The sequence below is a fragment of the Vipera berus genome (assembly GCF_964194415.1).
Source record: "Vipera berus genome assembly, chromosome: Z".
Lineage (NCBI taxonomy): Eukaryota > Metazoa > Chordata > Lepidosauria > Squamata > Viperidae > Vipera > Vipera berus.
Window position 1 is genome coordinate 126,396,319 of NC_138205.1, and position 26,400 is coordinate 126,422,718.

Consider the following 26,400-nt stretch of genomic DNA (forward strand, 5'->3'; position numbering starts at 1 on the left):
ATATTTAATCCATCTTTATTATTTTTACAAATAATTCAGGGCAACGGACACATTAAAAAGCACCTACTCCTATTTTTGCACCAACAACAACCCTGTGAGGTGGGCTGGACTGGGATGGAATGGCTGGCCCAAAGTCACTCAGCTGGCTTTCATTTCCAAGGTGGGACTAGAACTCACCAATTCCTGATGATTGGTCCAAAGTCATTAAGCTGCTTTCATGGCTAAGGTGGGACCAGAACTCACCGTCTCCTGTGATTGGCCCCAAATCACCCAGCTGGCTTTCATGGCTATGGAAGGACTCAAAGTCACAGTCTCCTGCTTTCTAGCTTGATGCCTTAACCACTAGACCAAACTGTCTCTTTGACTTATGAACACGATTGGGACCAGAATTTCCATTACTAAGCAAGTTGTTAAATGAATCATGCCCCATTTTACAACCTTTTCTCCCCCGGTTGTTAAGTGAATCGCTGCAGTTGTCAAGTGAATCACATGACTGTTACACAAACCTGGATTTCCCCATTGAGTTTGCTTATCAGAAGCCCACTGGGCAAGAGGCTGTGAATTATAGTATTGCTTTGCTGGAGGATTTTGAGCAATCCTTCTCTCTCAGCCTAACTCTAGGCTTTGGGGAATACACGAATTACTCTTTGTAGTAGTTGTTTGTCCCTTGAATCAGTGTTGACACCTAGCAACCACCTGGACAAAACCCTGCAATTTTTTTGGCAAAATCTTGGAAGTGATTTGCTCTTGTCTCCTTCCTTGGGCTGAGAGAGAGTGGCCGGGCCCACAGTTACCCAACTGGCTTCAGACCTAAGACAGGACTAGAACTCACCGTCTGCTGCTGATTAGCCCAATATCACTCAACTGGCTTTCATGCCTAAGGTGGGACTAGAACTCACAGTCACCCAGTTTGTAGCCTAAATTAAAACGGCAACCGTTTCTATCTTGAGTTGTATAAAATAAAGGTGGGATATAAATCTAGGAATGTTGGTTGGGGAATTCTGGGAACTGAAATTGATGTATCTTAAAATTGCTGAGGTTGAGAAGCACTTTGCTAGAGGGACGCAACTGGATAGTCTTAAGTGTCACATTACTAGCTGAATGGGATCGGAACGCCAAAGAATATCCTGCATATGGTCAATGCTGTTGACTATGAAAGGGACACCAGCGTTGCATTTTCTGACAACAGCCAGAAGTGTTTTGCATGTGTATGTACGGCTGCCTTGGGAATTCTGGGAGTTGAAGTCCATGAGTCATAAAAGAGCCAAGGTTGCCTACCCCTGGTCTAGTGGATTAGGAAGGGGGACACCCAATTTCCATCTTCCCCCCAGCTGCAGAAGTTCCCTGGGGAACCTTGGGACAGCCTCATCTTATTACTCCAAGATCCAGTTTGGTGTAGTGGTAGAAGGAGGAGGAGGGAGGAGGAGGAGGAGGAGGAGGAGGAGGAGGAGGAGGAGGAGGAGGAGGAGGAAAGGAGGAGGAGGAGGAGGAGGAGGTGATGGTGATGATTATGGTTGTAAATCGAGGACTATCTGTACTAAACAACTAATTCCCACCACACTGTCAAACTACCTAGTAAGGCTGTACTACTATTATCCTTCTCATCTTTCCTATTACCTATCTCCTGATCTTTTTAAGACTATAACTTTGTTGCTTGTATCTTACCATTTATATTGTTTTATTTAGTATCCCAGTATGATTTATGTTGATTGCTTACTTTAGTATCCTATGACCATCACGGAGCGATGTACCTTATGATTGACGATGAATGTATTTTTTACGATGACTATGGTCGTGATTTATCACTTATTGCTGGTATGTACACTGAGAGCTCCCGCAAGGAGACAAAATCCTGGTGTGTTCAACCACACTTGGCCCATAAAGAATCCACAGAAATTTTGCTTTGAAACAAAGTTCCCGCCAGCAAAAGCGGCATCCCACTGAATCAAACATGGAAGCTGTTTGCATCACCAGATTGAGGCTCATTATGGAAAATGGTAGCTAATACAGCTAGTCCTCAGCTTACAACCATTCCATTTACTGACCTTTTGTAATTATAACATCACTGAAAAAGTGGCTTTCGACTGGTTTTCACACTTACGACCATTGCAGCATCTCAATGGTCACGTGATCAAAATTCGGGCATTGGGCAACTGGCATGTATTTATGATGGTTGCAACATCCCGGGGTCATGTGATCGACATTTGTATTCTTCCCAGTTGGCTTCTGACAAGCAAAGTCAATGGTGGGAGGCCAAATTGTTTCACTTAAGAAAGGCAGCGATTTGCTAAACAACTGTGGCAAAAAAAGTCATAAAATGGGGTGCAACTCAATAACTGTCTTGTTTAACAACAGAAATTTTGGACTCAAATGTAGTTGTAAGTCAAGGACTACTTGTACTGGATTAAGCTGAGAGCTGGTCAGTAATGGTAACCAGTTAGCTGCCATTGATTAGTTTTAATCAGCTCCAGCACTGTTCATTTCAACTCCAAACAAATGCTAAAATTCTCTGTTGGATCTTCCCATTCTCATCTTTATGTGAAAGGAACTTACTTCTGCCCCAGCTCCACATCCAAGTTTGGCCCATTTACCATGTGTCTCCCCACTACCACCAAAAAATTTATAATTATTGACCTTATCACTAATATCCAACTCCTGGGATGAGAAGATCAGATAGGAGACACCATAAGTATCTATGGTTCCCATTGCAAATATTTGCTCCCAGAAGTACATGGATATCTGTCTGGTTTATTCATCTGCTACCAGGGAAGGTCTGAGGATAAAAGGGAGGTATCTTAAAAAAAAAAGACAAGAAGAGAAGTCTAGAAACCTTCACCAATCATTCAGCTTCAGCAAGAATCAAACTGGACATTGTACAAGATTCACAATCAGTTTAATCAGCCGGGGAAGATGGTCCTGCGAGAAATTTTGCTCCGTAATTGGCTTCTGGTTCTACATCTTTATGCCTAGAGTTTCTTAGTTACAATGAGAACACATATACACACGTAGATGAATAGACACACATAACTACTAGAACTTGCGGTTCCATGGTGTTATGGGAAACTAGCCATTGTCTTAACAGGTTGTGTGAATCAGGCCATCAAAAGAGACCGTAATAGCAGGAAGCAGCATTTGGGGGAAGAGCTGTGGGTTGTGAAAACAGGTGTGGTACATTCTTGACCCAGACTGCTCTTATCCTTTGCTCCTTTCTTTGGCTCTTTTTACAGGGAACACAGAAAACATATAGTAGATCTATCTATGTATTTTTCCTACCTAGGCAATTTTAAGATGCGTGGAATTCCAACCAAGGACTATGGAGAAATTTCTTGATAGTGAGAAAAATCAATCAGTGCCCCCAGAAGTTGTCACCAGAGCCTTTTAAGAAAAGACTGGACAACCACTTGTTTGGATAAGGATCTTATGCCCAAGCAGGGATTGGATTAGAAGACCTTCAAGATGCCTTCTAGCCCTGTTATTCTATGGTATGTTCTATGTCGGGCTGGAGAATTCTGGGACTTGGTTCACACATGTTAAGCTTGCCAAGGTGACAAACCCTGATATATCTATTTTAAAGAACTACTCTAACAGAGAGCACAATAGTTACGAGTCACTTCTGTTTGATTAGGATCACAATATCTTTCTAAGTTGTCCTGTTTGGTATCTCCAACCCAACTACAATAAAAAAAATTGTCACTATCTGTGTAATTTATTTTATGTGCAGTAGTCTTCAATTTACAATCATTCATTTAGTGACTGTTCAAAATTACAAATGAAAGAAGTGATTTATGACTCTTTTTCACGCTTATAGCTGTTGCAGCATCCCCATGGTCACGTGATTAAAATTTGGACACTTGGCAACTGGTTCACATTTATGATGGTTGCAGAGTCTCTGGATCACGGGATCCCCTTCTGTGACCTTCTGACAAGCAAAGTCAATGGGGAAGCCAGATTCACTTAACAGCCATGTTACTGACTGAACAACTGCAGTGATTCACTTAACAACTGTGGCAAGAAAGGTTGTAAACTGGGGTGAAGCTCACTTAATTACTGTCTTGCTTAGCAACAGGAATTTTGGGCTCAATTATGGTCATAAGTAGAGGGCTATCTGTAACTGTATTCTATTTTTAATCTACCTTTTGGTTTTATTAATAACTCTTTTTATTGTAGCGTCCACTGGTCTAAAGGCGGTAAGAAAGGATTTGACCCAGGTTTTAGGAGTTCAGGGTATTGTGTGAGTCCAACCACTACCTCTTTCACTATAAAAGCAACCACCACCATCACACACACACACACACACACACACACACACACACACACAAAGGTCACCTTGATGCCACATCAAGTTCTACGTGAAGGTTATAAAGACCAAATTGTCAAAAGGCAATTTTTGTGCATTAATCCATGGAAGGCCTCCTCTTGACATGAAGGTCAATGATTGTTTGGAAGACTGGGTCAATGAGGTTTTTATTTTTGTAGCAATTTGAGATGGTACCAAATAGCATTTTTGTTTTGTTTTGTTTTGTCTTTTGGTAATGGTTTTCAAGGCCCTACATGGCATGGGTCTGGAGTACCTCGGGGACCACCTGCTGCCGGCGTCGACTCCCCTCCGCCCTGTGCGCTCCCACAGAGAGGGCCTCCTCAGGGTGCCTCCGGTCAGAGAATGTCGTCTGGTGGCCCCCAGGGGGAGGGCCTTCTCTGTGGGTGCTCCGGCGTTATGGAATCAACTGCCGGTTGAGCTCCGGATGGCATCAGACCTCCGATCCTTCCGTCGCGGGTTGAAGACCCATTTATTTGAACTAGCGGGTCTGGCCTGATGGGGGATGTGTTGGGGTTTTTATTGTGGATTTTTATATTATTCTATTGTTTTAGCTCGGGCTCCTATTTAATTCTTTTTTAATTTTTGTACTCTGTATTTTTTATATGTGCCCTGTTCACCGCCCTGAGTCCTTCGGGAGAAGGGCGGTATACAAATACAATGAAATGAAATGAAATGAGAATGGACGTGGGGAAAAGCTGCTTAAGTCTACAGCAGTATCCCTCCAGTGAGTTTGCAGCAGACTGAAGGAAAATAAGGTTTTACCACCAGCGCTGTTGGAAGAACATCTCTGCCCGATTTCATTCTCTCCCTTAAAATGAATTCATTCTCACTTCGAGAGTGTCGTTGTGGGAGCTGTGATTTAACTCCCGGTCTTGTGCCTAAGTTTGCCGATTTCCTCCCTGTGGGGTTTTTGCCTTTTCCACAAATTCTATCAGAAGGCCTTTCTCAGTGGGGGGGGGGGTGGTGGGGGGGAAGGGCGTGGCAGTTGGCTGAAAATCAGGATAAACACACTTCAGGAAAGATAGATGGCCTTTCAGACGGTTCCAGAAAATCCAGATGTTTACAATGACCTTCCTTTTTATAAATGACTTTTGCTCTTTAAGGGTCTGTTCTTCTGAAAGGGCCATGAAAAAGGGGGAGAAAGTCCTCTGGTAGAAGGGGCGGCCTCCCCCTTTTTATTCCCTGGTTCTTAACTAGAATTTTTGAATTTAATAGAAGTATAAAAACGGAAAGGAAGAAATGAGAGGAAAGAAAAAGAAAGCCACCAAAAGAAAAAAGAAAAAGGAAGGAAGGGAAGGGAAGGGAAGGGAAGGGAAGGGAAGGGAAGGGAAGGGAAGGGAAGGGAAGGGAAAGAAAGAAAGAAAGAAAGAAAGAAAGAAAGAAAGAAAGAAAGAAAGAAAGAAAGAGAAAGAAAGAAAGAAAGAAAGAAAGAAAGAAAGAAAGAAAGAAAGAAAGAAAGAAAGAAAGAAAGAAAGAAAGAAAAAGAAAGAAAGAAAGAAAGACAAAGAGAGAGAGGAAGGAAGGAAGGAAGGAAGGAAGGAAGGAGGGGAGAAGAGAGGAGGGGAGGGGAGGGGAGGGGAAAGAAAGAAAGAAAGAAAGAAAGAAAGAAAGAAAGAAAGAAAGAAAGAAAGAAAGAAAGAAAGAAAGAAAGGAAGGAAGGAAGGAAGGAAGAAAGGAAGGAAGAAAGAAAAAGAGAGAGAGGAAGGAAGGAAGGAAGGAAGGAAGGAAGGAAGGAAGGAAGGAAGGAAGGAAGGAAGGAAGGAAGGAAAGAAAGAAAGAAAGAAAGAAAGAAAGAAAGAAAGAAAGAAAGAAAGAAGAAAGAAAGAAAGAAAGAAAGAAAGAAAGAAAGAAAGAAAGAAAGAAAGGAGGGAGGGAGGGAGCGGGAGGGGAGGGAAAGGGAGAAGAGAGTAGAGGAGGGGAGGGGAAAGAAAGAAAGAAAGAAAGAAGAAAGAAAGAAAGAAAGAAAGAAAGAAAGAAAGAAAGGAAGGAAGGAAGGAAGGAAGGAAGGAAGGAAGGAAGGAAGGAAGGAAGGAAGGAAGAAAAAAGAAAGAAAGGGTGGGAGGGAGGGAACGGGAAAGGAATGGAATGGAAGGGAAGGGAAAGAAAGAAAGAAAGAAAGAAAGAAAGAAAGAAAGAAAGAAAGAAAGAAAGAAAGGAAAGAAAGAAAGAAAGAAAGAAAGAAAGAAAGAAAGAAAGAAAGAAAGAAAGAAGAGAGAGAGAGGGAGGGAGGGGAGAGGAAGGAAACGAAAGAAGACCGTTCTTCTATCCAGTAGTTGTCATCTTACTCTTCCCCCTGCCTCTTTAACTTTTTAATCCCCAAATAAAAAAAAAACAACAATCCATTCAGTCATTTCTTCTTTCAACATAAAATTCATAAAAGAGCTGTCAGTGCAACAAGGTCGTTCTATGCACAAGGGAAGAACAGTGACGTTCCCACAATGGGAGGAGACTCTGTGGGCTGAATTGGCAAAACCGATCTGTTTTGGCTCCAGACAAAACAATAAGCACTTTCATTAAAAAAAATAAAACCTGAAAACTTTCATGGACTTCTTGCTGAAAGAAGGGAACCGATGACTTATGGACTTGAAAATTAAGAAAACTAAACGAGGAGATGAAGGGCTTTCTAAAATATTTAGGAAAATAAGAATGCAACGGCTGAATGAAAGGCGAGAAGCCCATTTACATATTTCTTGACTTTTCTTTTTTCTTTCCTTGCCCTTTACTGGTTTTTCCCTTTTTCCCTTTTCCTTTTATTATACGAAAATTCTTCATAAAGACAAATAAAGTTCAGACAAGGTTTCTAGGCTTTCCTTCCCCCCCCCCCCCAAAAAAAGCCAAAAGCCAAAGCAAAACAATCCTCCTTATCCCCTGACCTGGCATTATTCTCGTCTACCCAGAAGAAGCTGCTTGGACTTGGCAAATTTTTCTCCCGCAGGCAGATTTTGGGGAGCTGCAATTCACATAACAGCTCCCAACGATGCAAGCCTTGCTCTTAATTCCAAATGTTGTCAGCCAACCAGCCGCGTCGGCATTTTCCAATGACGAATAACGCACCTGAAGAGATCCGTCTGATTTATGCAAGGGCCCCTTAATGGTGGTTACTAGGACTGATTAGGCAAAAGCAGAAAAAGGAATTTTTGCACAAGACAAAAAAAAAAACGCAAAAGCCTATCCTGGATTTTACTTTCCATTAAGTCGATGCTCAGCACCACAGTCACACTTGAGGAAGCCTCTTCAGCCAGTCTCTTCCAAATGGGGCTACTCAAAAAAATAATGCTTCCATTTCCCAAAGAGTGTAAGGGCTGGCAAAATGGTTATTTATTCATTATGTATATCCTGCCTTTAATTGTTTTTAATAAACGACTCAAGGCTGCGAACACATCTAGTACTCCTTCCTCTTGTTGTTGTTTTTTCTTTTCTTTCCAAAACAACAATCCAGTGAGGTGGGCTGAGAAAGAGAGTGATTGACCCAAGGTCATGCAGCTGGCTGACTTACTTAAGATGGGACTAGAACTCACAATCTCCTGGTAATTCACCCTAAGTCATCCAGTTGGCTTCACGCCTAAGGAGGGACGTAGAGCTCATGGTGTCCCAGTTCCTACCCGGGTGCCTTAACCATTAGACCAAACTAACTCTCTATTTAGTTTTACAGTTTCAGAATGGTTTCATGCACTGTTTCAACTTTTAACTAGAATAGAATAGAATAGAATAGAATAGAATAGAATAGAATAGAATAGAATAGAATAGAATAGAATAGAATAGAATAGAATAGAATAGAATAGAATAGAATAGAATAGAATAGAATAGAATAGAATAGAATAGAATAGAATAGAATAATGGAATGAAGAATAGAATAGAATAGAATAGAATAGAATAGAATAGAATAGAATAGAATAGAATAGAATAGAATAGAATAGAATAGAATAGAATAGAATAGAATAGAATAGAATAGAATAGAATAATGGAATGAAGAATAGAATAGAATAGAATAGAATAGAATAGAATAGAATAGAATAGAATAGAATAGAATAGAATAGAATAGAATAGAATAGAATAGAATAGAATAGAATAGAATAGAATAGAATAGAATAGAATAGAATAGAATAGAATAATGGGATGGGATGGAACAGAATAGAATAGAATGTAGGAATGAAGAATAGGATAGGACAGGACAGGACAGGACAGGACAGGACAGGACAGGACAGGACAGGACAGGACAGGATAGGATAGGATAGGATAGGATAGGATAGGATAGGATAGGATAGAGCTGAAAGCATGTATATACTGTATATTAAAAAATACTTCAATAAATTTAATTTATAGAAACTTGAATTTTTACCACCCAGAGTTACTTAATGGGCAGTTATATAAACATTTTACATAAGATTATGATAGATAGATAGATAGATAGATAGATAGATAGATAGATAGATAGATAGATAGATAGATAGATAGATAGATAGGACAGACAGACAGACAGACAGGATAGGACAAATGGACAGACATCTCTGCCTTTAGGAAGTGCTCTATGCTCTGCCTTTAGTTCTGGAGGAGAGATCTAACATACACACCCAGCCAATCCATCAAAGAGACCTTTAAGTCGGTTTTTTATAATGCTAGTTCAACACCAAACTACCCCAGAGCTTCAGTGCCTTAGTTGTGATAATATACTATAGCCATCTAGATCGCAATGACAACTGAGTGGTATTCAAATCATGATGGGGTCCCAGTGCAGCCCCTTCAGACTGCAATTGGTGGACTTCTAATTTTATGCTTCTCTTGGGGTTTTTTTATTTTCCCTAAAGCATCGCTCAGCAGCAAAAGATCAAAGCCACTTTTTCGCTTGCCAGCAACCCTTTTTTTAATCCAAAAGGCACGATCCAAAATGGTTATTTATTTTTATTTGCAGCGTACTTACCATCCAGCAGCCAAGTATTTTTCCGGACAGTGTTGTCCAGGGGTTGTGTGAAGAGGAATCCTTTTGGCACTCTCTTTTTCTTAGATGGCAATGCCACCCACTCCACACAACGGGGAGAAGGGAGCAGATGTTCCCAGAGCGATAAATGTAATTCACGCCAGTGAGCCAAGCTCCATATGCTCCACGGAAAGGCAGCTCAGCAAGTGGAAAACATCCCTAACTACCCAAAGTTTTGCTCATACACAAGCACACACGCCCCCACACCAGGAAGCCAATGCTGCAAACATAGAAGTGTTGGGGTACACATCATAAGACTGTTTAGAGATGCATTTCAAAGTATTCTGCGTTGAATTTAAGTTGGTTTTTTTTCCCCTAAACTGATTCTGAATCCAGATAGTCATTTCTGTTCAGAGGTCCAAACACACCTTTTCCCCCCAAACTGAAAATTAGACCCAGATATTGCATCAGCTACAGTGACAGGCTACACACACTCCCTGCCCTGCATGCAAAAAACATTACAGGCAGTCCTCAACTTACAACGGTTCGCTTAGTTCAACGTTACAACAGCACTGAAAAAAGTGACCTAGGACTGTTTTTCACACTTAATGACCGTTGCAAGCATCCCCGTGGTCATGTGATCAGAATTCAGACAACTGGTTCATATTTATGACGGTCACAGTGTCCTTGGGTCACGGGATCCCCTTTTGCCACATTCTGACGAACAAAGTGAAGAAAGAAGCCAGGTTGACTTAAGAGCTGTGTCACTAACTTAACAACCGCAGTGATTCGCTTAACAACTGGGGCAAGAAAAGTCATAAAATGGGGCAAAGCTCACTTAACCACTGCCTCGCTTAGCAGCAGAAATCTGGGGCCCGATTGTGGTCGTAAGTTGAGGACTACCTGTATTTTCTTACACTTTCTTGGCTAATGTGGTGGCAGAGATAAGGCAGGGCAAAATGGGAGAGAACAACATTTAAACATACTGTATTAAAAGGAAACTTAGGGGGGAAAATAAGTGATTTAGTCTATGATGCAAACACCTAGAACAGAAAATAATCACCCCTCCAGGAAACATGACAGCCGAGCAACAGTTTCTGGAAAGCAACTGCAAAAAAAATAAATACGGAATTTCTATTGAGAAATTCCAGCATCTTTGATAAGCCATGGCTGGGATGCCCCCACGCTTCAAAAATTAGTTCCAATACAAAGTGTCCACGGGGAGCCAAGCGCTTTCTGACGGGTGTCACAGGTGTGGGGCAGGCCATAATTTTCTGTAAGCAGCTGACCGTATAAAGACTCTTGAGCAACGGCCATGGAGTGCTTTGTTTGGAGAAGGTTAAAAAGAAAAAGAATTGGCATTTGCTAAAGTCAAGCTGCAAAAGAAAATCCCCCGAACGTCTTTCATGTTTAGTAAGTTTGCTAGCTCGATTTATATAATGGTTTCTCAATGTCACTAAAGGTGAAAGTTAATAAGAAAGGCCCCAGAAGTATCCAAGATATGGGATGCAGAATAACAGAGTTGGGAGGGACCCTAGAACAGGGCTCTTCAAAATTGGCCCTTTTATGACTTCTGGACTTCAGTGGTCCTCAACCTTTTTTTCACCACAGACCCCTTTTAAACACCTTTTGTGGCCACAGACTCCCCCAAGACTTAAGATTTAATTCATAACACTTCTTCAAGCCTTCGCAGACCCCCTGTGACAACATTGCACACACCCAAGGGGTCCATGGACCACAGGTGGAGAACCACTGCATTATACCATTCCAGATAAGTGGGTGTCCAATCTCTTAATTCTTTATTTTGTTTTGTTTTGTTTTTAGGGAGTAAAAAATTGTGATAATAGGCAACCCCCAGCATTCAGAAGTGATTCCACAGCCCCCACCCCCACCGCCGTCGCCAACACAGGCAGTTCAAATGCCAAGAAGGTTACTATTCACCCCAAAGGGTTAAAACGGTGCTCAGGACCATGGTCACCATACTTCTGGACAATATGGGTTTCATCACAAACCATGTCCATCACCTCAGCCATTTTGCGAGAATGCCTACAATAGAAGCCCAGATATGTACCCCCAAAGATGTGAACAAGTCCACCTCCTACTTGTGGAAAGTCTAGAAAATTCTTCTTGGGGGGTCTGTGGGATGTGAGATAATCTTAAAATTATGAGATAGTAAGCTGCTTGAGTCGCCCTGAACAGGGAAATGGCCAACAATTTTTAAAAAAAAAATTAAAGCAAAGTAAAATAAAATAATAAAATAAAGTAAAATTAAAATAATAAAATATAAAATAATAAAATATAAAATAAAATAACAACAGCAACAGCAACAGCAACAACAACAACAATAATAAATAATAATAATAATAATAATAATAATAATAACAACAACAACAACAACAACAACAACAATAATAATAATAATAATAATAATAACTGCCCAAAATCCAGAGCTCGCTAGAGGGCAGCTGAGAGATACAAGATATTCTTTAGCTGCCATCTAGTGGTCATCAAGATTTTTTCAATCCAGATCTGGCTGCTCAATTTTAACAGTCCTTATATTCTCGGGCAAAGTTTTATTTTTATGTTAAGGGATATAGGCCTAGTGAACATAAAATGCCTTCTGTGGTTTGGTTTCTGTTTAGTTCCTTTGTAACCCTAGACTATCCTCCCTGCATGACAACTGAATTTGATTGATTGTGGTTGAGTCAATAAACCAAGGTTAAACTACCGTTAAGTGATACATGAGTTCAGCCAATACGCTACTAGATACGTTCCAGCCTCTTCACTCCCTTCCTTCCTTGCTCCCTGTTTTCTGCAAAAGTCAACCATTACTCTACAACACAAAACTCTATAGTAACTATATTATTCTTTTCCCCTTAATCCTAAGAAAGGTGGTTTGTATCTTTGTGGGTGCATATGGATCACCCTTTTGTCCATCCTGTTGATCAGGACCATACACAGAAGAAGTAATATATATATATATATATATATATATATATATATATATATATATATATATATATATATATATATATATATATATATATATATATATATATATCAAGATGGAGCCAACAAGTACGTGTTTAGAATCCCACCCTCTTTTTACAACTATTCTGCATTCAGCACATCAAATAATTAATTAAATGATAACTAAATAAATACTTTTAAATACAATCACAAGTGCCAACTATTTTATTTCCCTCATGAATACAAAGAAGAGAGGGGTCAACTTATTCTCCAAAGCACCTAGAGGCAGGACAAGAGGCAACGGATGGAAACTAGTCAAGGAGAGAAGCAACCTAGAACTAAGGAGAAACTTCCTGACAGTTAGAACAATTAACCAGTGGAACAACCTGCCTCCAGAGGTGGTGAATGTTCCAACACTGGAGGTTTTTAAGAAGAGACTGGACAGCCATTTGTCCGAAATGGTATAGGGTTTCCTGCCTGAGCACGGGGTTGGACTAGATGACCTCCAAGGTCCCTCTGAACTCTATTATTCTGTTATTCTGAAATTCCTGATTTTATTCTTCTAATTCCAATTCCATGGGAATTTTTTTCAATTAAAACTCAACAGAAAATTCTTAAAAGCCACTGATTCTGGACCATCTTTGGATGAGGAACTATATTCTTATCCTCAGCGCAATTTTTTTCCCTTCTTCTGAACATTAGTTCCTTTGACGGAATCAAAACAAGATTCATTTGTAACAGCAGGAAATTCAACAATACCTGATTTCTGTTATGTTTAAAAATTGTCACTCAACAAGATAAGTAAAGGGAAAGACAATGGCCTCTGAATAAGTTCGGTTTTAAAACATATCATATACTGTACATATATGGCCAGTGGCAGAGTTGGGGCAAAATCGGGACTTTCGCTATTTCAAAGTGACATTTCCATGGAAATATTTCTGGTTGTTCTCTATTCTAGCACCCCCTTCTCCACACCCATAATGCCCTGCAGGCTCCAGGGTCCATCATGAAAATTAATGTCTATCACCTGTCAGTAACTCCAGCTGGTTTTCTACAGAAAATTTCTTCAGGGAATGAAAGAACAGAGTAGAAAACTATATTCAGTTTGGGATCTATCAATTGGTGATAGATTGTGCAAGGCACATGGACAAGAAGGGAAAAAGTAATCCAGTTCTGATCTGGAGTACTTTTATACCTAGAGTGGTTTCATGTATATCATATATCAGGGAACACCTGCTGCCGGCATCGACTTCCCTCCGCCCTGTGCATTCCCACAGAGAGGGTCTCCTCAGGGTGCCACCGGTCAGAGAATGCCGACTGGTGGCCCCCAGGGGGAGATCCTTCTCTGTGGGCGCCCCGGAGCTATGGAACCAGTTACCGGTTGAGCTCCAGACGGCGCCCGATCTGCGCTCCTTTCGCCGCGATCTGAAAACATACTTGTTCGAGCAAGCCGGCCTGGCCTGAGGGGGGATTGGTGGGGTTTTTTATTATTTTTATTGGGGCTTTTTACTATGTACCAATTGTATTTTAATCGGGCATGCATTTAATTATCTTTTAGTTTTTGTAAATTTCTGTGTTTTATTCTTGCCCTGTACACCGCCCTGAGTCCTCAGGGAGAAGGGCGGTATAGAAATATTATTAAATTAAATTAAATTAAATAATGTGGGTTGGTTAGTTGTGTGAAACCCAACTGCTGAAATGTTTAATCTTGGTTCATGATGGTTTTGAAGAGCCTATCTCAACTTTGGAGTGCTCCAGATGTTTTTACTTCAAGTCCCAGAATTCTTACCAGTGGACATGCTGGTTAAAGAATTCTGGGAAATGAACTCTATACAGAATAACAAGGTTGAAGGAGCCTTGGAGATCTTCTAGTCCAATGCCCTGCTCAAGCAAGAGAATTCATACCATTCTAAACTAATGGCTGTCCAGTTTCTTCTTGAAAACCTCTAGTGATGGAGCATCTGTAGCTTCTGGAGGTAACTCTATTATTAATTGTTTTCATTTCCTTTGTTCTGTGTTGCTTCTCTTTTTGATAGGTTTTCATCCATTACTTCTTGTCCTGCCTTCGGATGTTTTGGAGAATAGGTCAACCCCTCTTCTTTGTAGCAATCATTTAGATATTGGAAGACTGCTTTCATGTCTCCCTATCCTTCTCTTTATTAGACTAGACAAATCTGCAACTGTCTTCATATATTCCTTCAGTCACCCACTAAGTGGCCAGGATCAAAGCCTGACAGCGATATGAAGCTAACATGGTTTTGGCTGAGTCATTACCTCTCAGTCTAGCCTACCTAACCAGATAATATGGGATGTGTCCTTCTGAATTTGATGGTATTTAAGTAGCATTTTCTTCCCCGTAAGCTATTGCAAACAAGAGTGCAAAATATGGAATTACAATGCTTTATTATCAAACCCCAGAAAAGTTCAGTTCAAGTCTACCAAATCTAGGCAGTAGATACTCAGTTAGCCACTAGAGAGCAGCATGGAGATACAGGAAACTCATATTTTTTTCTTGCCCTCTAGTGGCCACTTTATTTATTTTACTTATTTATTTTAAAAAATTATACAGTTGCCCAACTCACAAACTCTGGGCAGCTTACAAAGTTTAAAAACCCACCATAAAAACCTCAACCCAGGCCCCAGTGCAGCAACCACATAAACAAATCAAGCACTTGATCAAGCCTTGGTGGAGCAGTAGGCTAATGCCTCCTTAAGTAACACCAGCTGCCTGCAATTAGTGCAGGTTCGCATCCCACCAGGCTCAAGGTTGACTCAGCCTTCCATCCTTCCCAGGTAAGTAAAATGAGGACCCAGATTGTTGGGGGCAATAAGCTGACTTTGTAATAATGCCGCTTGGGGGGGGGCGAAAGCCCTAATAAGCAGGCATATACATAGAATGAAGGCTATTGCCAGGCACATTGGTTTGTGCTTAAAATTGTAAGTCGCCCTGAGTCTTCGGAGAAGGGTGGGATATAAATGGGATTTAAAAAAAAAAAACTCCATTTGTGGTCCCTAGGACTGCTGAAAAAAAACACAGTTTTAGGGCCTTTTGGAAAAGCAACCGGTTGGGGTCCAACTGTAGCTCAAAGGGAATGATATTTCATAACGAAGGGACCACCACTGAAAAGACCCCTTTTTGTGGTCCCATCAGATCTATATCTCTAGTCGCCAGGACCGGTAACAAGCCCGGCTTTCCCATCCTGGTGGGTTGGGTGGATGTAATGGAGGAGAGGAGATCCTTGAAATAATCTGGCCCAAAGCCATGTAGGGCTTTAAGGGTGATAAGCAGCACCTTGAATTGGACCCAGAAGAAGACAGTTGGGTATCTACCAGCCTAGATCTGATGGGCCTGGCTCAATGGTCACAAGTTCTTGCTGCAACAATTCACTTAAAAACAAAGCCATGTAGTCGTTGAAAACAGCAGAACCATTCCTTTCGTGAACATTTGAAGTTATAACAGCACTGAAAAAAGTGACTTAAGATCGGTTTTCAAACTTACAACTGTTGCAGCATCCCTATGGTCACATGATCAAAATTCGGCACGTGCTCGGTGACTGGCATGTATTTATGACACCTGCAGTGACTCGGAGTCATGCAATCACCTTCCCAGCCAGTTTATGACAAGCAAAGTCAATGGGGAAAGCCAGATTCACTGAACAACTGTGGCAAAAAAGGTCATGAAACGGAACACAACAACTGCCTTGCTTAGCAACGGAAATTTTGGGCTCAGGTGTGGCCCTGTCATATGAAACTATATTATAAGGAAGTACAGATATTCAGAATTATAACCTGCCATTTACTTTTCACAACATTTTTCCTGAAGGACCTTTTCTCCTGTCACACAACACACACAGTATAAAAAGGGGCAGGAATTTGATCATGCCGCTGTGGTTGCCACCTTGGCTTTTCTGCATAGATGCTCACACTACATAGAGCCACATAAAAGGTAAAGGTAAAGGTTCCCCCGCACATGCATGCTAGTCGTTTCCGACTCTAGGGGCCAGTGCTCACCTCCATTTCAAAGCTGAAGAGCCAGCGCTTGTCCGAGGACGTCTCCGTGGTCATGTGGCCGGCATGACTAGACACCAAAGGCGCACGGAATGCTGTTACCTTCCCAGCGTAGTGGTCCCTATTTTTCTACTTGCATTTTTACGTGCTTTCGAACTGCTAGGTTGGCAGAAGCTGGGACGGGTAACAGGCACTCACTCTGCTACGCAGCACTCGGGATTCAACCCACCAAACTGCCGACCTTCTGATCAACAAGCTCAGCGTCCTAACCCACTGAGCCACCGCATCCCTTAGAGCCACATAGCCATCCTCATTTTTAACCCAGACCAGCTGTTCTCTGAATGAAGCCTCTCCTTCCTGAAAGGAGGCTTGCAAGCGCTCTCTGCTAACCCAGCTTTCACCATGGCTCTGCCAGGGAAACTGCATGATGCTAATCTTGAGTTTAGTTGCACCCAGCAAGTTCTGATTGAGTCTGAATCCAGATTTGAACCCAGTTCTCTCTGGTTGATAAAACTTCAGTCTCTCCCATTTGGCTTTGAAATGCAGCTGCTCAAAAAGCAAAGTCTAGCAAGGCACCAAAATAAGACAAAAAAACTTTCTGATGGAATACCAAAACATATTCTTTTCCACCCCTGAATTCCTTCCTAAATCAATCCTGGAGGACTTTACTCTTTTTTTCACTCTTTGCTTCGAAATAAATCAATATATATCCCTTCATTTTTTTAATTCCATATAGTTTGTTAAAATATACATATATTCCCCTCCCCCCCCCCAAAAAAATCAATACTATTTGAGGGAGTATTAGTTATCTAAAATGTGATTTATTGCAGACAAAAATATGTTCATGCATGAAGCAAAAGATGCCAAAAAAATCAAAAGTTTTAGCAAATGTTACAATAAATGTTGCCCTCATTCCCTTTTCTGCACAATTATTGTTCATACCAGAATCTCTTATACTTTATTCAGTACCTAAGTGGATTTCTAACACACAAACACATTAAACGTATACACATATCAAAATTTTTGTTCATGTCCTGCTGTCAAAGTTTGTTTTAAAACCACAAAGCCATACCAGGAGAGAGCTAGACTATGTAGATGTGAGAAAATTAAAAATGCTAACAAGAATAATGAAGACATGAAATATTCAGAGGCTTCCTCAATGTACATTACATTATGTTAAATTATAAAAACATACATAACTTGCAGCTGAAAACTGATTTCTGGGTAATGCAAACATTACGCTTAGCATGTCCACAGATCAGGAGACAGGATCCATTCACTTTTACATCCAAAACTGAACTTAAGCAACATGAAGTTGTCAGACAAGCAGAATGATTAAAGCTATGAAACCATTTTCTTGTGCAAATTGTCATAAAGAACAATAATCTGCATGGGAAGTAATTTGCGTCAGGAAACCAGGCAAGGGGTTAAACTCTCCTATTTAAATATATGAATAAATTCACAGGAGAACAAAATATAGGAGCACTCCAGCTTAGTTCCTGAACTTCAGGAACTCATATTATTCGGTTTACTGGCATTCTCCAGACCGGGAGAATCTGCAGGGAAGGCAATTCCCATAATCCACAGCCATTGTCATCTTTGCTGACTTCTGCTCTATTGGAAGGATCCCAACCAAGGCTGATCTCTTCAGCGCAATGCTGTTGATCTGATCTCAGCAGCAGATTCTGGGCTGCTTCTTCAGTATTGCCTTCATCCTGAAGCTAGTGTTCAGAATGAAGGGATGTCTAAACCATTTTGTTAAAGAACCCTAGATTAAAGTCTGTGGTGCTCCAGGGATCAACTCACCATTTGTGACCCTGGGTGAAATTAACAGAATAACAAAATGACAGGGACCTTGGAGGTGTCCCAGTTCAAACCCTGCTCAACCCCCTTTACCATTTGGGACAAATGGCTGTCCAATCTCTTCTGGAAAACCTCCAGTGTTGGAGCACCCACAACTTCTGGAGGGAAGCTGTTCCACTGATTAATTGTTCGCACTGTCAGAAAGCTCTCCTTAATTCTAAGTTGATTCTCTCCTTGGTAAGTTTCCATCTGTTATTTCTTATCCTGCTCTCAGGGCTTTGGAGAATAGGTTGCTCCCCTCTTCTCTGTGACAGCCTCTCAAATATTGGATTACTGCCATCACCCCTGTTCCTACTCTTCGTTAAACTAGAAATACCCAATTCCAGCAACCATTCATTATGTTTTAGACTCCAGCCCCTTAATCATCTTTGTTGCTCTTCTCTGCACTCTTTCTAGAGTCTCAAGATTGTGTTTTTGCTTTTTTTTTGGGTGGTGTCTAGAACTGGATTCAGTATTCCAAGTAAGGTATAAAAAGACCACACTTGAATTCCTGCATCCAGTTGGCATCCTCAAATATACGGGATGTGCAGATTCTAGGTAGTCTAGCCAGTTATGTAACTTTCAGGAAATCATGAGCAAATACAATGGTTGATATACACATATATATGAGTAACTGTACTTCTCACAGTAGGTTTAATCAACCTATTGTTCAATCAATCAACATCTTCAATATCAACAAAAAAACCTTGCATTTTTTATTTTAGGAGCACCCCAAAATGCAGTCCTACCCATGAAAATTGGTCCTTCTTCACCCTTTAAAATGCACTCTTTCCCCCAAGAAGTCAATTCACACATTCAGTAATCAAGTTAGGAAGAAACAGCTTCTTTCTTTTTGTACCACAGGAAAAGAGGTGGGGGGTAGGGAACTTACCATAGCCCTTAAAGAAATAAAGACTGTATTGAAAATGTATAAGCAAACCCAGAAGGATAACCCATAGTTGGGGCTGAGTGCCAGCCACCATTAAACAATCATGAGGTCACTTAAATTTCTCCATCACTTAAATATTCTCAGTTTTGCAAAGTGCATAAAAAGCTATTAGCCTAGAAGGATTGTTACTAATCTGCCTGGTTATATATTCCCCATTAGCGATTGATAGTACCAAAAACAGGGAGAAGCAGGCTGCTTGCTACAGGCAGCCCTTAGTACTAATTCTATGGAAATCTGGGTACAGTTCCTACCTCAGTCTCGGAGTTTTCAGGGCAATCTTGAGCCAACAGCAATTTTCCTTATCCCCTCAACAAGAAATAAAAATAGGCAAAGTTATTGCGTTTATACTATCTTGAGCAGCTGAAAGAAAGATAGGATCAGCTAAATCAAATAAACCATAAGTTAGATGCTTTGTTCTTTTTTTTACTGCTGTTGGACTCTTCTGAAACGGGGATGAAAAATAAGGAGAAAATTAGTTGCCAATAACTACTCATCTTCCATGCACATTTAATAAATGTATACAGTTACTTTTTCTAGAGTGTATCCCACATCTGTCCTCATTTTATCATCCCAAACATCCTGTGAAGTACATTAGTAAAGGTAAAGGTAAAGGTTCCCCCGCACAGGCGTGCTAGTCGTTTTCGACTCTAGGGGCCGGTGCTCATCTCCGTTTCAAAGCCGAAGAGCCAGCGCTTGTCCGAGGACGTCTCCGTGGTCATGTGGCCGGCATGACTAGACGCCAAAGGCGCACGGAACGCTGTTACCTTCCCACCGGAGTGGTCCCTATTTTTCTACTTGCATTTTTTACGTGCTTTCGAACTGCTAGGTTGGCAGAAGCTGGGACGAGTAACAGGCGCTCACTCTGTTACACAGCACTCGGGATTCGACCCGCCAAACTGCCGACCTTCTGATCGACAAGCTCAGCGTCCTAACCCACTGAGCCACCGCGTCCCCCTGTGAAGTACATTAATCGTGCATAATGGGCCCAGTGAAGTTAATAGCCTGCATGGGAATTTAATCTCATGTTCCTGTCTGGCCGACTAATCATTACGTTGACCTGGGAAGAGGGGTACATGCTGGCAGCAGAGTCATATGATCACAGTGCCAGCTCTGTCCCTTTTGTGTATGCATTTTGATAACAATCGGACACTCAAAGGTAGTGGGAGTTTGTATCGTGACAACTTGACACAGCTTTTGTCAATCTGATAAAAGCTATTGATCCTGAGGATGTCATTAATTAGTTTCCTGTCCAGCTTTGTGATTCCAAACAGCATAATAAACACGCAAACATGTACAAAGAAACACAATCAATGGTTTGGACAGTACTTCTCATTTTTAATTCTTTCTTGGGTACCCCCAAATGTTTTACTCAAGATAAAAGTCATCCTGTTTGCTAAGCATTTGCAAAATGTAAAAAAAAAAGGGGGGGAATGAGAGAGGGATATAAAATAGGGTCCTTATAAAAATGCACATGTAATTATCTCTTAGATTTAGTTCCATGTGAGTCAATATTATTCCTCGCATTAACTCTGACCTGCTAAGTTGAACCAATTCGGGCTCTTCATGCTGAAATCTTTTCATCCGCAGCTCTAAAAATACCTCAACTCCTACCCAGGCCAGTATTTCAGTGTGTAATAAAAACTGGTCATCTAAATAAACAGGGTGGGATGCAAACAGGGTTAGAAAAGGAGGAAGAACAAGAAATAATGAGCGTCATCTTCCAGAATAGGAGTGCAAAAAAGACAGCCAGGATCCAGAGTGGATCAGCCAAAATAAATGGTGTGTTGGGTGGACATTTGGAAACACTTTGGGGAGGTTTGACTCAAAATGGAGGTTCTAAAACCTACACATTAGGAGGCTCTTTTCAACTCTTGAGACTCCTTCTCCAAACTGTCCTGGCTTAACCGAATTTGGAATGTGGCCTGGAAAATGCCACATAAACCTGGCACCTATGGTGCCCCCCCCAGGAAGGAGGGCATCATTTGCTTTGCAAAGGACCTTCAGACGGAGCTTTCCCCTCTTCCAGTCCAGAGTTGCTTTGCTTCAACTTCCCCAGGGGATTAAGAAATTACTTCTTAGTTTTGCAACATGGAGCCAGGAGCATGCACAATTTTGTTCTACTGCCTTATTCCTCCACACCTGGTTGACCTTTGAGCTGTTTACATGTGTGTTTGGTTGTCTGTGTGTGGTTGTTTTTTTTTTTGAATGGATGCTTTATATCCTGCCTTTATAAATGACCCAAGGGGATGAACATACCTGATTCTCTTTCCTTCTCCTGTTTCCTGCAAAATAACCCTTTGAGGTGGGTTAGGCTGAGAGAGAGAACGACTGGCCCAAAGTCACCCAGTTGGCTGTCCTGATTAAGGAAGGACTAGAACTCACCATCTCCTAGGGATTGGTCTAAAGTCCCCCCCCAGCTGGCTTTTTTTTCCCCTAAGGAAGGACTAGAACTAACGCTCTCCTGGTTTCTAAGCCAGTTCTTCTCACCATTACAACACACTGGCTCTCGACTTGCAGCGCCATCTCTATCCAGGCCTAAAACACGGATCAGTTTTTACGTGTTCAGAAACATTGGCCTTCTCTCTCCCCGCCTCCTCCTCCCCACCCCACCCCCACCCCCACTTTCACTTTCATCCAGGCCAATTTAGGACCGGGTCGGGCATAGGCATAGGCTCGTTCGCTCGCTCTCTGGCTTCCGAAGAGACGAAAGCGGGCGAGAGGGTTTCAGCACCAAGGGCAGCGCTCGGGGTTTTAAAAATAAACGAATAGGCGTGCCAGCGACCCACTCTGCCTGCATCATTCTTGAAATATCGTTGAAACTGGACATGTGCCTGTTAAAGACATTTGTGGGTCTGTTTATTTTTAGTGTTGACAAATCCTCTTTGGATCCTGCAGTGTTTATGCCGCTAGAAGCCCTGTCTTTCGGGAGTTACTCATTCCATCTTGCAGGGAATCAGATTGGATCCTTCAGCCTTTAAAAAAAAAAAAACTCGACTCGAGGGAAATAAATAAATAAAAATAAATAAACAAATAATAAATAAATAAATAGGGAGGGGAGGAAGGGTTAAAAAGAAAGCATGAAAAAGCTTAGGCCAAAATGTCCCAGGTTTCTTTCGTTAGACGCTTCTGCTCAAATCATTAAAGTGGGGACGGGGGGGGGGAGGGAGATTCTAAACCTGTTGCTCAGGTTTAACAAAAGGTCAGTCAGGGGTTTGTTCCCTAGTAGCTCAAGAAAATTAAAAAGAATCGGAACTCTTGTTTGCTTCCATCGCGATGGTGCGAGCACTCCGATAGGCTTACGATGCGGAAGGGAAAGGCTCCTCCACCTACATTCACCCCAAAATGGTGATTTGGGTTTTTATGGTACATTATTTTGGAGGAGAGGTAACCTTAACCAGCCTGGATCTCATGGTAGAATTCCAGATTCTGAGTAACAGTCTTTAGAAAAGGAGCAATATATGAATTAAACGTCTTTTGTGGAAGCTGCACAGAAGGCAATATCCCTGAGCTTACGAGGAACAGGGCAGGTATCATTCAATTTTTATTATTTATTTTTCAAAAGTCGTCGATTAAAACCAAATTAAAAATCTCGCCTTCCCTCTCTTCTCTCACGGCAGGTAGCTTCGTCTTTAGAATCCGCTCCACCGACGGGCGAGCGATTCAAACTTGGCCGTCTTGCCAGCCCTAAATTTCTTGTCGGGTTTGGAGATCTGGCGGAGAAAGATCGACAGTGTTCCCTTTTTCCGCCAGTTACCCACGCTTGAACGCTGGTCTTAAATCAGCCCTTTCCCTCTGGGCAAATCAGAAAATTCAGTGGCGCGTTTCCCCCGAAGAGAACCGGCCAGATTAGGAGGCATTAACTTGCCAGTCGCCGGAGCAAACTTTTAAACCGGCCGGGAGACGATCGGGGAACGCGGCGGCGAAGCCCGCTACCCGGGTCTTCCCCGCTCTCCAAGAACAACTCGCTGTCCCCTCCAGGAAGGTTTCCCCTCCTGAGAAAAAAGCCCCGCGCTTACCGCTTTTCTCCACTCCCAAGACAGGCGGACTTCCAGTGGGGTGGGCGACTTTCGCCAATCCGGGCCAATAGTTCCACAGGGCGCTAAGCAGTAAGTCCGCTCACCGCCGCGCTTCTGGCCCTCGGCATGCTGGACGGCGGGTTGCTCTCCTGGTGGGATGCCGAGAGACCAACCGGCTGGCCGTCGGACTGTCTGGCTGCTGGCTCGCCGGCTGGGTCCAAAAAGGGAAGAGAGAGGCGGGGAACTCCTCACGTACCGCCTCCTCCGCGCCGCGCTCTTTCTGCGCCCTGCCCGCCCGCCGCCCCTTCGCAGGGCGCCCCGAGCGCTCCGCCGGCGCTGCAGCTGGGAGGCAGCGGCCTCTGGCGGCCTCTTGCCGCTGGCGCCCGCCCGGCCTGTTTCTCTGCCCCCCACCCCACCCCACCTCTACCCCGCCCCCCAGCTCGCCTGCCTGCCTGCCTGTCTGGCGGGGAGGAGAGAAGAGGAGCAATCCACGCCTAGAAAAACTTTGGAAGCGCCGGGGAGGGGCCGCGCGCGCGCGCGCAAGCGAGCAAAAAAAAGGGGGATCCCCATCCTCGAACAAAGCTGGGCAGCGGGATCGAGCCCGATCTTTGAAGGGGGCGCAGGCTGGGGCTGCCCTCAGCTCGGCAGCTTGACCGGGGAGTCATCGTGCTTGGTCGCCTCTGTGTTTAAGAGAAGCCTTCCCCCCCACACACACACACACACACCTCCCCACCCCTTCCGCGGCTTCTTTTAAGCTCGGAAATCCGGGTGACAGAACCGGGGTGACTGTTCGTCATTTGATCTTAACGTCGCGTTCCGGTCGGTCTGACTGTGATTTAGATGCGCCAATTCTGTGGCCTGCTGAATAAAGAAGGTCAGCCAATCCTGACCTTCTTCTGGATGGCAGCCTTTCAGTTCCAGGTAATACTTGACCTGCAACCATGTGTTTAGCCACTGTTCCAAGTTACAGTAGCGGTGAAACGACTTGGGACCCAACTCACAAAAGTCGCTACATTCCCACAGTCACATGAACAAAATTCCGGGACTGGTAATCAGCACGACAGCTGCAGCTTTCTGGGGCCTGTCATTGCCACTTGTGACCCTCACAGCTGGCTTCTAACAAGCAGAATCAATGGGGCGCGGGACTAGATTCACTTAACAACTGCATTGATTCACTTAGCAACCCTGCCCCAAAGAAAGGTTGTAAAGTTTAGGCACAATTTACTTAACACCCACCTTGCTTAGGAACAGAAATTCTGGTCCCAGTTGCAGTCGGAAGTCAAGGACTACCTGTCCTTGAATAGGACTCTCTTCTCTCTCCACCCCCCACCCCAAAAAAGGCATTCCCAATTCCTTGCTTTTTTTTGCCTCCATAAAATTATTGTCTAAGTTCCCTGAATTTCCTGATTAACCTTCTCTGCACCTGGCCCAGTTTTCTGACTTATTCTCAGGATAATTCTAAACAAAGGAGTCCACAGGTCTTATCAAACCAGAATGAAGTGTGTTTGTGTGTGTGAAAGAGAGTGGGGGGGGTGTGTTTCTTTGTTTTATTTCTTGCACCACGTGCTTTCTATATGGTAGCCAAATTCATTGTTATTGACAGGCATATTTTGTCTGAGTCTGGTAAAGATGAGCAGTCTCAGTCCGAGTTAAGACTTGAACAGCAAAGGAAATCACGAAGAAATGCCACCTGCACTTTGGTCTAGTTGTTAAGATTAGATAGAAGTTGTTGCTAAAGACCAGATGACTGCAAGGAATATAAATCTTTCGATTCTCCACCATTCACTCAGAACTGAAGAAGCTTCTTGGATGAGAAGTGAAAGGCCTTCAAGCAAAAGCAAAAGAAGTCCAGTTGCCTTTTGAAAGAAAACACTTTTGGGACTGCCAGGAATCTACACACACACACACACACACACACACACACACACACACACACACACACATATGGGACGCGGTGGCTCAGTGGGTTAGGACGCTGAGCTTGTCAATCAGAAGGTCGGCAGTTTGGCGGGTCGAATCCCGAGTGCCGCGTAGCAGAGTGAGCGCCTGTTACGCGTCCCAGCTTCTGCCAACCTAGCAGTTCGAAAGCACGTAAAAATGCAAGTAGAAAAATAGGGACCACTACGGTGGGAAGGTAACAGCGTTCCGTGCGTCTTTGGCGTCTAGTCATGCCAGCCACGTGACCACGGAGACGTCCTTGGACAATCGCTGGCTCTTCGGCTTTGAAACGGAGATGAGCACCGGCCCCTAGAGTCGGAAACGACTAGCATGCATGTGCGGGGAACCTTTACCTTTTACATATATATATATATATATATATATATATATATATATATATATATATATATATATATATATATATATATAACCATAAGGATTGGATAAATATAAGTAAATAAAATATATCTGCTTTCTGCTTGAGTAATCAGTAGGCTGGGGTGCATTAGCCCCCTCCTCTTAACCATCTAACCCACCCCTCCCTCACAGGGCTGTTGTAGGAGAAACAGGAGGGGTATTAGATATGCCTGCCTCCTTGAGTTATTTATAAAAATAATAAAGTCAGGAAGCAAGCAAAGAAACAAATACAATTAACAGAACTTGTCTGATCTTGGAAATATAAGCAGACTTAGTCTTTAGACAGAGGGCCATCAGAAAATTCCAAGTCTAATCCTCCCCGAGGTAGGTAATGATAAACAATTTTGCTAAAAAAAAAACACCACCCCTAAATAAGTTGGTATGGGCATCAGAAGCAAAAGGGGGCTAATCGAGATAGGACTGAAAGGTCTTGGTGAATATACTGGTTCCCATGCTAGATTTAAAAACAAAGTGAATTATATAAACCCTTACTTATAATCCCTCATGGGGAAAATCTATGTAGTTGCCAACAGTTGCCAACAACTTGATGGCATATAATCAATCAATCAGTCAATCAGATGTAATCCTGAGCTGAGTTCATCTTACCCTAGATTGCAGCCAAAGGGACTTTTTTTCCCTAAAACTACCAGCTCGCTTTTCATAGGAAAACTAGACTTAACTCAGACAGAAGATAATTTTTTTTTTCAATCTTCTACACCAAATTTGTGGGTAGAAAATATGAACATACAATTTATCTGGGAGGAAAAAGCCATGATAGATAGGTAGGTAGGTAGGTAGATAGATAGATAGATAGATAGATAGATAGATAGATAGATAGATAGATAGATAGATAGATAGACAGACAGACAGACAGACAGACAGACAGACAGACAGACAGACAGACAGACAGACAGACAGACAGACAGACAGACAGACAGCTCCTTTAAAGCATTGTTGGCAATATTATGATGGGAAACATTCCAGGTGCCATTGCCATAAATTTATTTTCTAATTACCGGTAGTTTGT

General features: G+C 42.4%; 1 protein-coding gene across 1 annotated transcript in view; it reads right to left on the bottom strand.

The window, feature by feature from the left end:
• Window positions 1–23,222, bottom strand: part of LOC308678418 (sodium channel protein type 5 subunit alpha-like) — a gene marked incomplete at its 3' end in the record, with an annotated part of 408,240 nt that extends 385,018 nt beyond the window's left edge. Inside the window, exon 1 of the mRNA XM_081345599.1 lies at window positions 23,019–23,222. The remainder of the gene's footprint in view (window positions 1–23,018) is intronic.
• Window positions 23,223–26,400: the final 3,178 nt, after the last annotated feature.